The following is a 9,413-nucleotide window of genomic DNA, read 5'->3' as shown; positions in this document are numbered from 1 at the left end:
GTCCAGGTGCCTCCGAGGCACCGAACTTCAACGTCAAGGAGTGCTTCCTATCGCTGCAAAAGCTGCAGCAACACCGCAATCAACAGGGCCGGCAATGCACGTGTAGCAAATAGAACACGTTATCCAGGAAGTACAGTGTCTCTGCGTCCAACATTGGGTACGGGTCGCCGGTGCCTCGGTAGCGCAGTAGGCAGCGCCTAGGTCTCGTAATCTTAAGGTCGTGAGTTCGATCCTCGATTTAATTTCCTGTGACCGCGGGTGGTGCTGTTGCTAGGGCCCCAACGTATTTCTTGTTTGTTATCCACAACGCTTCAGCGGGAAAATGTTTACTTCCTGCTTTTGCTACTTACAGCTTCCCTTTTCCTCTTCTCCCAGCAGAGCATGAAGCCAAAAGCATTGCTCTGAGACGTTTGAGGTGCTCGCCTTGCCAGTCAGTATGCTCGCAAAGAGAAAAGGGCGCCGACGCGGGACTCGGCACGAAATGCGACAAGCGACCGTCCGAGCCGTCGAAGGAACGCCCACATCCGGTGTGGTCTAGTGGCTAGGATACCTGGCTTTCACCCAGGAGGCCCGGGTTCGATTCCCGGTACCGGAACGGAATTTTTTCCACACGAATCGTGACAAGTTTGAGCTGTGCGAGCTGCCGTTTCCCGTCCTGCTCGCAATATAGCTACTGTTTCGTGACAGTCAGCAGAATATAGAGGAGGGAAGCAGACACTCGACGGCCATAGAAATGGTGTATGGCTTCATGCCACACGTTTCCAGCGTAGGGCTGAGCAACTGAATCTGTCGAGGCCTGTTAGCTCAGTTGGTTAGAGCGTCGTGCTAATAACGCGAAGGTCGTGGGTTCGATCCCCCCACGGGCCACTTCGCATTTACAACTACGAAAAGGCAGCGCCGATTTCAGCTGGCCAGTGTGATCACCAAAAGATCATCACCCTTGCCAGTACTCGGGCGCGTGAGCGCATCCGAACACAGGGTACTGTTGGCAGTTTTACTTCCTCTGTTCCTTTCTCCTTTGTTTTCGGAGCTTCAGCCCGATTCGGTCAGGGAGACGCCACCGTGACATGAAGGGGCGTGCTGTGTGTCCATTGCCTCGCCTCCCCTTACCTCTCTCAGTCGTTTCTCGTGCTTGTCGTTTTGATATAGGCCGATTTGAGAGCGTCAGCTCTCGCGTCAGCCGAGCAAAGTCGAGACAAGTCGAGACACACTAGGGGCTGGTGTGCAGCGAGTAACAGGGAGAAAAAACATTAATTTAAGGGCGCGTGGCAAAAGTACTCATACGCGAAATTAAAAGCCTGCTGTGGTGGCCGGGAATCGAACCCGGATCAACTGCTTGGAAGGCAGCTATGCTGACCATTACACCACCACCGCACAAGCGAGCGCCCCGGGGCCGCACCGTGTCGGCTTCCCGCCTGTCGGCAGCGGCCGAAGGTGATGGTACCTGGCAGGCGCATTTCGAGGTAGGCTAGGGGAGCACATCCAGACGCATTCGGACAGCGTATCCGCGCACATTTCGCATCCTTTGGCAAGAGTCGGTGCCGGCGACGCAAGAGTACGCAGAGAACCGCGTTCTGGCGGCGTTTTTAAGCAGTGCAGTGCAGGGTTCAGCGTCTGCAGCATCTTCTCGACAGGATGCTACGGCAGTCCCACTTTCCCTTGAGACATCTGCTCAGGAAGCAGCGTGAAGTTGCTACTGTCCCGAGCATCGGTGGTTCAGTGGTAGAATGCTCGCCTGCCACGCGGGCGGCCCGGGTTCGATTCCCGGCCGATGCATCATTTTGCTTTTCCCGCGATAATGCTGCAGTGTGGCTTGCGCGCTTGACATGCACGATCCATAAGAATGTATAGCTGGATTCCCTTGAGAAGAACCGAGAACGCAGCACTTTCGGGTCCCCACTAGGACGATCGCATCATGTTCTGCAGACTAGCGTCGGCCTCGACTCGCAAGTTGCTGTGTCCAGGTGCCTCCGAGGCACCGAACTTCAACGTCAAGGAGTGCTTCCTATCGCTGCAAAAGCTGCAGCAACACCGCAATCAACAGGGCCGGCAATGCACGTGTAGCAAATAGAACACGTTATCCAGGAAGTACAGTGTCTCTGCGTCCAACATTGGGTACGGGTCGCCGGTGCCTCGGTAGCGCAGTAGGCAGCGCCTAGGTCTCGTAATCTTAAGGTCGTGAGTTCGATCCTCGATTTAATTTCCTGTGACCGCGGGTGGTGCTGTTGCTAGGGCCCCAACGTATTTCTTGTTTGTTATCCACAACGCTTCAGCGGGAAAATGTTTACTTCCTGCTTTTGCTACTTACAGCTTCCCTTTTCCTCTTCTCCCAGCAGAGCATGAAGCCAAAAGCATTGCTCTGAGACGTTTGAGGTGCTCGCCTTGCCAGTCAGTATGCTCGCAAAGAGAAAAGGGCGCCGACGCGGGACTCGGCACGAAATGCGACAAGCGACCGTCCGAGCCGTCGAAGGAACGCCCACATCCGGTGTGGTCTAGTGGCTAGGATACCTGGCTTTCACCCAGGAGGCCCGGGTTCGATTCCCGGTACTGGAACGGAATTTTTTCCACACGAATCGTGACAAGTTTGAGCTGTGCGAGCTGCCGTTTCCCGTCCTGCTCGCAATATAGCTACTGTTTCGTGACAGTCAGCAGAATATAGAGGAGGGAAGCAGACACTCGACGGCCATAGAAATGGTGTATGGCTTCATGCCACACGTTTCCAGCGTAGGGCTGAGCAACTGAATCTGTCGAGGCCTGTTAGCTCAGTTGGTTAGAGCGTCGTGCTAATAACGCGAAGGTCGTGGGTTCGATCCCCCCACGGGCCACTTCGCTTTTACAACTACGAAAAGGCAGCGCCGATTTCAGCTGGCCAGTGTGATCACCAAAAGATCATCACCCTTGCCAGTACTCGGGCGCGTGAGCGCATCCGAACACAGGGTACTGTTGGCAGTTTTACTTCCTCTGTTCCTTTCTCCTTTGTTTTCGGAGCTTCAGCCCGATTCGGTCAGGGAGACGCCACCGTGACATGAAGGGGCGTGCTGTGTGTCCATTGCCTCGCCTCCCCTTACCTCTCTCAGTCGTTTCTCGTGCTTGTCGTTTTGATATAGGCCGATTTCAGAGCGTCAGCTCTCGCGTCAGCCGAGCAAAGTCGAGACAAGTCGAGACACACTAGGGGCTGGTGTGCAGCGAGTAACAGGGAGAAAAAAACATTAATTTAAGGGCGCGTGGCAAAAGTACTCATACGCGAAATTAAAAGCCTGCTGCGGTGGCCGGGAATCGAACCCGGATCAACTGCTTGGAAGGCAGCTATGCTGACCATTACACCACCACCGCACAAGCGAGCGCCCCGGGGCCGCACCGTGTCGGCTTCCCGCCTGTCGGCAGCGGCCGAAGGTGATGGTACCTGGCAGGCGCATTTCGAGGTAGGCTAGGGGAGCACATCCAGACGCATTCGGACAGCGTATCCGCGCACATTTCGCATCCTTTGGCAAGAGTCGGTGCCGGCGACGCAAGAGTACGCAGAGGACCGCGTTCTGGCGGCGTTTTTAAGCAGTGCAGTGCAGGGTTCAGCGTCTGCAGCATCTTCTCGACAGGATGCTACGGCAGTCCCACTTTCCCTTGAGACATCTGCTCAGGAAGCAGCGTGAAGTTGCTACTGTCCCGAGCATCGGTGGTTCAGTGGTAGAATGCTCGCCTGCCACGCGGGCGGCCCGGGTTCGATTCCCGGCCGATGCATCATTTTGCTTTTCCCGCGATAATGCTGCAGTGTGGCTTGCGCGCTTGACATGCACGATCCATAAGAATGTATAGCTGGATTCCCTTGAGAAGAACCGAGAACGCAGCACTTTCGGGTCCCCACTAGGACGATCGCATCATGTTCTGCAGACTAGCGTCGGCCTCGACTCGCAAGTTGCTGTGTCCAGGTGCCTCCGAGGCACCGAACTTCAACGTCAAGGAGTGCTTCCTATCGCTGCAAAAGCTGCAGCAACACCGCAATCAACAGGGCCGGCAATGCACGTGTAGCAAATAGAACACGTTATCCAGGAAGTACAGTGTCTCTGCGTCCAACATTGGGTACGGGTCGCCGGTGCCTCGGTAGCGCAGTAGGCAGCGCCTAGGTCTCGTAATCTTAAGGTCGTGAGTTCGATCCTCGATTTAATTTCCTGTGACCGCGGGTGGTGCTGTTGCTAGGGCCCCAACGTATTTCTTGTTTGTTATCCACAACGCTTCAGCGGGAAAATGTTTACTTCCTGCTTTTGCTACTTACAGCTTCCCTTTTCCTCTTCTCCCAGCAGAGCATGAAGCCAAAAGCATTGCTCTGAGACGTTTGAGGTGCTCGCCTTGCCAGTCAGTATGCTCGCAAAGAGAAAAGGGCGCCGACGCGGGACTCGGCACGAAATGCGACAAGCGACCGTCCGAGCCGTCGAAGGAACGCCCACATCCGGTGTGGTCTAGTGGATAGGATACCTGGCTTTCACCCAGGAGGCCCGGGTTCGATTCCCGGTACCGGAACGGAATTTTTTCCACACGAATCGTGACAAGTTTGAGCTGTGCGAGCTGCCGTTTCCCGTCCTGCTCGCAATATAGCTACTGTTTCGTGACAGTCAGCAGAATATAGAGGAGGGAAGCAGACACTCGACGGCCATAGAAATGGTGTATGGCTTCATGCCACACGTTTCCAGCGTAGGGCTGAGCAACTGAATCTGTCGAGGCCTGTTAGCTCAGTTGGTTAGAGCGTCGTGCTAATAACGCGAAGGTCGTGGGTTCGATCCCCCCACGGGCCACTTCGCTTTTACAACTACGAAAAGGCAGCGCCGAATTCAGCTGGCCAGTGTGATCACCAAAAGATCATCACCCTTGCCAGTACTCGGGCGCGTGAGCGCATCCGAACACAGGGTACTGTTGGCAGTTTTACTTCCTCTGTTCCTTTCTCCTTTGTTTTCGGAGCTTCAGCCCGATTCGGTCAGGGAGACGCCACCGTGACATGAAGGGGCGTGCTGTGTGTCCATTGCCTCGCCTCCCCTTACCTCTCTCAGTCGTTTCTCGTGCTTGTCGTTTTGATATAGGCCGATTTGAGAGCGTCAGCTCTCGCGTCAGCCGAGCAAAGTCGAGACAAGTCGAGACACACTAGGGGCTGGTGTGCAGCGAGTAACAGGGAGAAAAAAACATTAATTTAAGGGTGCGTGGCAAAAGTACTCATACGCGAAATTAAAAGCCTGCTGCGGTGGCCGGGAATCGAACCCGGATCAACTGCTTGGAAGGCAACTATGCTGACCATTACACCACCACCGCACAAGCGAGCGCCCCGGCGCCGCACCGTGTCGGCTTCCCGCCTGTCGGCAGCGGCCGAAGGTGATGGTACCTGGCAGGCGCATTTCGAGGTAGGCTAGGGGAGCACATCCAGACGCATTCGGACAGCGTATCCGCGCACATTTCGCATCCTTTGGCAAGAGTCGGTGCCGGCGACGCAAGAGTACGCAGAGGACCGCGTTCTGGCGGCGTTTTTAAGCAGTGCAGTGCAGGGTTCAGCGTCTGCAGCATCTTCTCGACAGGATGCTACGGCAGTCCCACTTTCCCTTGAGACATCTGCTCAGGAAGCAGCGTGAAGTTGCTACTGTCCCGAGCATCGGTGGTTCAGTGGTAGAATGCTCGCCTGCCACGCGGGCGGCCCGGGTTCGATTCCCGGCCGATGCATCATTTTGCTTTTCCCGCGATAATGCTGCAGTGTGGCTTGCGCGCTTGACATGCACGATCCATAAGAATGTATAGCTGGATTCCCTTGAGAAGAACCGAGAACGCAGCACTTTCGGGTCCCCACTAGGACGATCGCATCATGTTCTGCAGACTAGCGTCGGCCTCGACTCGCAAGTTGCTGTGTCCAGGTGCCTCCGAGGCACCGAACTTCAACGTCAAGGAGTGCTTCCTATCGCTGCAAAAGCTGCAGCAACACCGCAATCAACAGGGCCGGCAATGCACGTGTAGCAAATAGAACACGTTATCCAGGAAGTACAGTGTCTCTGCGTCCAACATTGGGTACGGGTCGCCGGTGCCTCGGTAGCGCAGTAGGCAGCGCCTAGGTCTCGTAATCTTAAGGTCGTGAGTTCGATCCTCGATTTAATTTCCTGTGACCGCGGGTGGTGCTGTTGCTAGGGCCCCAACGTATTTCTTGTTTGTTATCCACAACGCTTCAGCGGGAAAATGTTTACTTCCTGCTTTTGCTACTTACAGCTTCCCTTTTCCTCTTCTCCCAGCAGAGCATGAAGCCAAAAGCATTGCTCTGAGACGTTTGAGGTGCTCGCCTTGCCAGTCAGTATGCTCGCAAAGAGAAAAGGGCGCCGACGCGGGACTCGGCACGAAATGCGACAAGCGACCGTCCGAGCCGTCGAAGGAACGCCCACATCCGGTGTGGTCTAGTGGCTAGGATACCTGGCTTTCACCCAGGAGGCCCGGGTTCGATTCCCGGTACCGGAACGGAATTTTTTCCACACGAATCGTGACAAGTTTGAGCTGTGCGAGCTGCCGTTTCCCGTCCTGCTCGCAATATAGCTACTGTTTCGTGACAGTCAGCAGAATATAGAGGAGGGAAGCAGACACTCGACGGCCATAGAAATGGTGTATGGCTTCATGCCACACGTTTCCAGCGTAGGGCTGAGCAACTGAATCTGTCGAGGCCTGTTAGCTCAGTTGGTTAGAGCGTCGTGCTAATAACGCGAAGGTCGTGGGTTCGATCCCCCCACGGGCCACTTCGCTTTTACAACTACGAAAAGGCAGCGCCGATTTCAGCTGGCCAGTGTGATCACCAAAAGATCATCACCCTTGCCAGTACTCGGGCGCGTGAGCGCATCCGAGCACAGGGTACTGTTGGCAGTTTTACTTCCTCTGTTCCTTTCTCCTTTGTTTTCGGAGCTTCAGCTCGATTCGGTCAGGGAGACGCCACCGTGACATGAAGGGGCGTGCTGTGTGTCCATTGCCTCGCCTCCCCTTACCTCTCTCAGTCGTTTCTCGTGCTTGTCGTTTTGATATAGGCCGATTTGAGAGCGTCAGCTCTCGCGTCAGCCGAGCAAAGTCGAGACAAGTCGAGACACACTAGGGGCTGGTGTGCAGCGAGTAACAGGGAGAAAAAAACATTAATTTAAGGGTGCGTGGCAAAAGTACTCATACGCGAAATTAAAAGCCTGCTGCGGTGGCCGGGAATCGAACCCGGATCAACTGCTTGGAAGGCAGCTATGCTGACCATTACACCACCACCGCACAAGCGAGCGCCCCGGGGCCGCACCGTGTCGGCTTCCCGCCTGTCGGCAGCGGCCGAAGGTGATGGTACCTGGCAGGCGCATTTCGAGGTAGGCTAGGGGAGCACATCCAGACGCATTCGGACAGCGTATCCGCGCACATTTCGCATCCTTTGGCAAGAGTCGGTGCCGGCGACGCAAGAGTACGCAGAGGACCGCGTTCTGGCGGCGTTTTTAAGCAGTGCAGTGCAGGGTTCAGCGTCTGCAGCATCTTCTCGACAGGATGCTACGGCAGTCCCACTTTCCCTTGAGACATCTGCTCAGGAAGCAGCGTGAAGTTGCTACTGTCCCGAGCATCGGTGGTTCAGTGGTAGAATGCTCGCCTGCCACGCGGGCGGCCCGGGTTCGATTCCCGGCCGATGCATCATTTTGCTTTTCCCGCGATAATGCTGCAGTGTGGCTTGCGCGCTTGACATGCACGATCCATAAGAATGTATAGCTGGATTCCCTTGAGAAGAACCGAGAACGCAGCACTTTCGGGTCCCCACTAGGACGATCGCATCATGTTCTGCAGACTAGCGTCGGCCTCGACTCGCAAGTTGCTGTGTCCAGGTGCCTCCGAGGCACCGAACTTCAACGTCAAGGAGTGCTTCCTATCGCTGCAAAAGCTGCAGCAACACCGCAATCAACAGGGCCGGCAATGCACGTGTAGCAAATAGAACACGTTATCCAGGAAGTACAGTGTCTCTGCGTCCAACATTGGGTACGGGTCGCCGGTGCCTCGGTAGCGCAGTAGGCAGCGCCTAGGTCTCGTAATCTTAAGGTCGTGAGTTCGATCCTCGATTTAATTTCCTGTGACCGCGGGTGGTGCTGTTGCTAGGGCCCCAACGTATTTCTTGTTTGTTATCCACAACGCTTCAGCGGGAAAATGTTTACTTCCTGCTTTTGCTACTTACAGCTTCCCTTTTCCTCTTCTCCCAGCAGAGCATGAAGCCAAAAGCATTGCTCTGAGACGTTTGAGGTGCTCGCCTTGCCAGTCAGTATGCTCGCAAAGAGAAAAGGGCGCCGACGCGGGACTCGGCACGAAATGCGACAAGCGACCGTCCGAGCCGTCGAAGGAACGCCCACATCCGGTGTGGTCTAGTGGCTAGGATACCTGGCTTTCACCCAGGAGGCCCGGGTTCGATTCCCGGTACCGGAACGGAATTTTTTCCACACGAATCGTGACAAGTTTGAGCTGTGCGAGCTGCCGTTTCCCGTCCTGCTCGCAATATAGCTACTGTTTCGTGACAGTCAGCAGAATATAGAGGAGGGAAGCAGACACTCGACGGCCATAGAAATGGTGTATGGCTTCATGCCACACGTTTCCAGCGTAGGGCTGAGCAACTGAATCTGTCGAGGCCTGTTAGCTCAGTTGGTTAGAGCGTCGTGCTAATAACGCGAAGGTCGTGGGTTCGATCCCCCCACGGGCCACTTCGCTTTTACAACTACGAAAAGGCAGCGCCGATTTCAGCTGGCCAGTGTGATCACCAAAAGATCATCACCCTTGCCAGTACTCGGGCGCGTGAGCGCATCCGAACACAGGGTACTGTTGGCAGTTTTACTTCCTCTGTTCCTTTCTCCTTTGTTTTCGGAGCTTCAGCTCGATTCGGTCAGGGAGACGCCACCGTGACATGAAGGGGCGTGCTGTGTGTCCATTGCCTCGCCTCCCCTTACCTCTCTCAGTCGTTTCTCGTGCTTGTCGTTTTGATATAGGCCGATTTGAGAGCGTCAGCTCTCGCGTCAGCCGAGCAAAGTCGAGACAAGTCGAGACACACTAGGGGCTGGTGTGCAGCGAGTAACAGGGAGAAAAAAACATTAATTTAAGGGCGCGTGGCAAAAGTACTCATACGCGAAATTAAAAGCCTGCTGCGGTGGCCGGGAATCGAACCCGGATCAACTGCTTGGAAGGCAGCTATGCTGACCATTACACCACCACCGCACAAGCGAGCGCCCCGGCGCCGCACCGTGTCGGCTTCCCGCCTGTCGGCAGCGGCCGAAGGTGATGGTACCTGGCAGGCGCATTTCGAGGTAGGCTAGGGGAGCACATCCAGACGCATTCGGACAGCGTATCCGCGCACATTTCGCATCCTTTGGCAAGAGTCGGTGCCGGCGACGCAAGAGTACGCAGAGGACCGCGTTCTG

At 55.5% G+C, this 9,413-nt stretch overlaps 19 non-coding genes across 19 annotated transcripts; 14 read left to right on the top strand and 5 right to left on the bottom strand.

Annotated features, from left to right (window-relative positions):
- The first annotated feature begins 523 nt into the window (after positions 1-523).
- Positions 524-595, top strand: Trnae-uuc (transfer RNA glutamic acid (anticodon UUC)). The gene has a single exon. It is a non-coding gene; the product is annotated as a tRNA-Glu (tRNA).
- Positions 596-793: 198 nt separating this feature from the next.
- Trnai-aau (transfer RNA isoleucine (anticodon AAU)) lies at positions 794-867 on the top strand. The gene has a single exon. It is a non-coding gene; the product is annotated as a tRNA-Ile (tRNA).
- Positions 868-1,302: 435 nt separating this feature from the next.
- Positions 1,303-1,374, bottom strand: Trnag-ucc (transfer RNA glycine (anticodon UCC)). Its single transcript has one exon. It is a non-coding gene; the product is annotated as a tRNA-Gly (tRNA).
- Positions 1,375-1,705: 331 nt separating this feature from the next.
- Positions 1,706-1,776, top strand: Trnag-gcc (transfer RNA glycine (anticodon GCC)). The gene has a single exon. It is a non-coding gene; the product is annotated as a tRNA-Gly (tRNA).
- A 705-nt stretch (positions 1,777-2,481) lies between these two features.
- On the top strand, positions 2,482-2,553 carry Trnae-uuc (transfer RNA glutamic acid (anticodon UUC)). Its single transcript has one exon. It is a non-coding gene; the product is annotated as a tRNA-Glu (tRNA).
- A 198-nt stretch (positions 2,554-2,751) lies between these two features.
- Positions 2,752-2,825, top strand: Trnai-aau (transfer RNA isoleucine (anticodon AAU)). The gene has a single exon. It is a non-coding gene; the product is annotated as a tRNA-Ile (tRNA).
- A 436-nt stretch (positions 2,826-3,261) lies between these two features.
- On the bottom strand, positions 3,262-3,333 carry Trnag-ucc (transfer RNA glycine (anticodon UCC)). Its single transcript has one exon. It is a non-coding gene; the product is annotated as a tRNA-Gly (tRNA).
- Positions 3,334-3,664: 331 nt separating this feature from the next.
- Positions 3,665-3,735, top strand: Trnag-gcc (transfer RNA glycine (anticodon GCC)). Its single transcript has one exon. It is a non-coding gene; the product is annotated as a tRNA-Gly (tRNA).
- Positions 3,736-4,440: 705 nt separating this feature from the next.
- Trnae-uuc (transfer RNA glutamic acid (anticodon UUC)) lies at positions 4,441-4,512 on the top strand. The gene has a single exon. It is a non-coding gene; the product is annotated as a tRNA-Glu (tRNA).
- A 198-nt stretch (positions 4,513-4,710) lies between these two features.
- Positions 4,711-4,784, top strand: Trnai-aau (transfer RNA isoleucine (anticodon AAU)). The gene has a single exon. It is a non-coding gene; the product is annotated as a tRNA-Ile (tRNA).
- Positions 4,785-5,220: 436 nt separating this feature from the next.
- On the bottom strand, positions 5,221-5,292 carry Trnag-ucc (transfer RNA glycine (anticodon UCC)). Its single transcript has one exon. It is a non-coding gene; the product is annotated as a tRNA-Gly (tRNA).
- A 331-nt stretch (positions 5,293-5,623) lies between these two features.
- On the top strand, positions 5,624-5,694 carry Trnag-gcc (transfer RNA glycine (anticodon GCC)). Its single transcript has one exon. It is a non-coding gene; the product is annotated as a tRNA-Gly (tRNA).
- Positions 5,695-6,399: 705 nt separating this feature from the next.
- On the top strand, positions 6,400-6,471 carry Trnae-uuc (transfer RNA glutamic acid (anticodon UUC)). Its single transcript has one exon. It is a non-coding gene; the product is annotated as a tRNA-Glu (tRNA).
- Positions 6,472-6,669: 198 nt separating this feature from the next.
- On the top strand, positions 6,670-6,743 carry Trnai-aau (transfer RNA isoleucine (anticodon AAU)). The gene has a single exon. It is a non-coding gene; the product is annotated as a tRNA-Ile (tRNA).
- Positions 6,744-7,179: 436 nt separating this feature from the next.
- Positions 7,180-7,251, bottom strand: Trnag-ucc (transfer RNA glycine (anticodon UCC)). Its single transcript has one exon. It is a non-coding gene; the product is annotated as a tRNA-Gly (tRNA).
- A 331-nt stretch (positions 7,252-7,582) lies between these two features.
- Trnag-gcc (transfer RNA glycine (anticodon GCC)) lies at positions 7,583-7,653 on the top strand. Its single transcript has one exon. It is a non-coding gene; the product is annotated as a tRNA-Gly (tRNA).
- Positions 7,654-8,358: 705 nt separating this feature from the next.
- Trnae-uuc (transfer RNA glutamic acid (anticodon UUC)) lies at positions 8,359-8,430 on the top strand. The gene has a single exon. It is a non-coding gene; the product is annotated as a tRNA-Glu (tRNA).
- Positions 8,431-8,628: 198 nt separating this feature from the next.
- Trnai-aau (transfer RNA isoleucine (anticodon AAU)) lies at positions 8,629-8,702 on the top strand. The gene has a single exon. It is a non-coding gene; the product is annotated as a tRNA-Ile (tRNA).
- A 436-nt stretch (positions 8,703-9,138) lies between these two features.
- On the bottom strand, positions 9,139-9,210 carry Trnag-ucc (transfer RNA glycine (anticodon UCC)). Its single transcript has one exon. It is a non-coding gene; the product is annotated as a tRNA-Gly (tRNA).
- Positions 9,211-9,413: the final 203 nt, after the last annotated feature.

The sequence above is a fragment of the Schistocerca gregaria genome, unplaced genomic scaffold (assembly GCF_023897955.1).
Source record: "Schistocerca gregaria isolate iqSchGreg1 unplaced genomic scaffold, iqSchGreg1.2 ptg000564l, whole genome shotgun sequence".
Lineage (NCBI taxonomy): Eukaryota > Metazoa > Arthropoda > Insecta > Orthoptera > Acrididae > Schistocerca > Schistocerca gregaria.
Note: the sequence above shows the minus strand (reverse complement) of the source record. Positions and strands in the feature narration are given on the sequence as shown.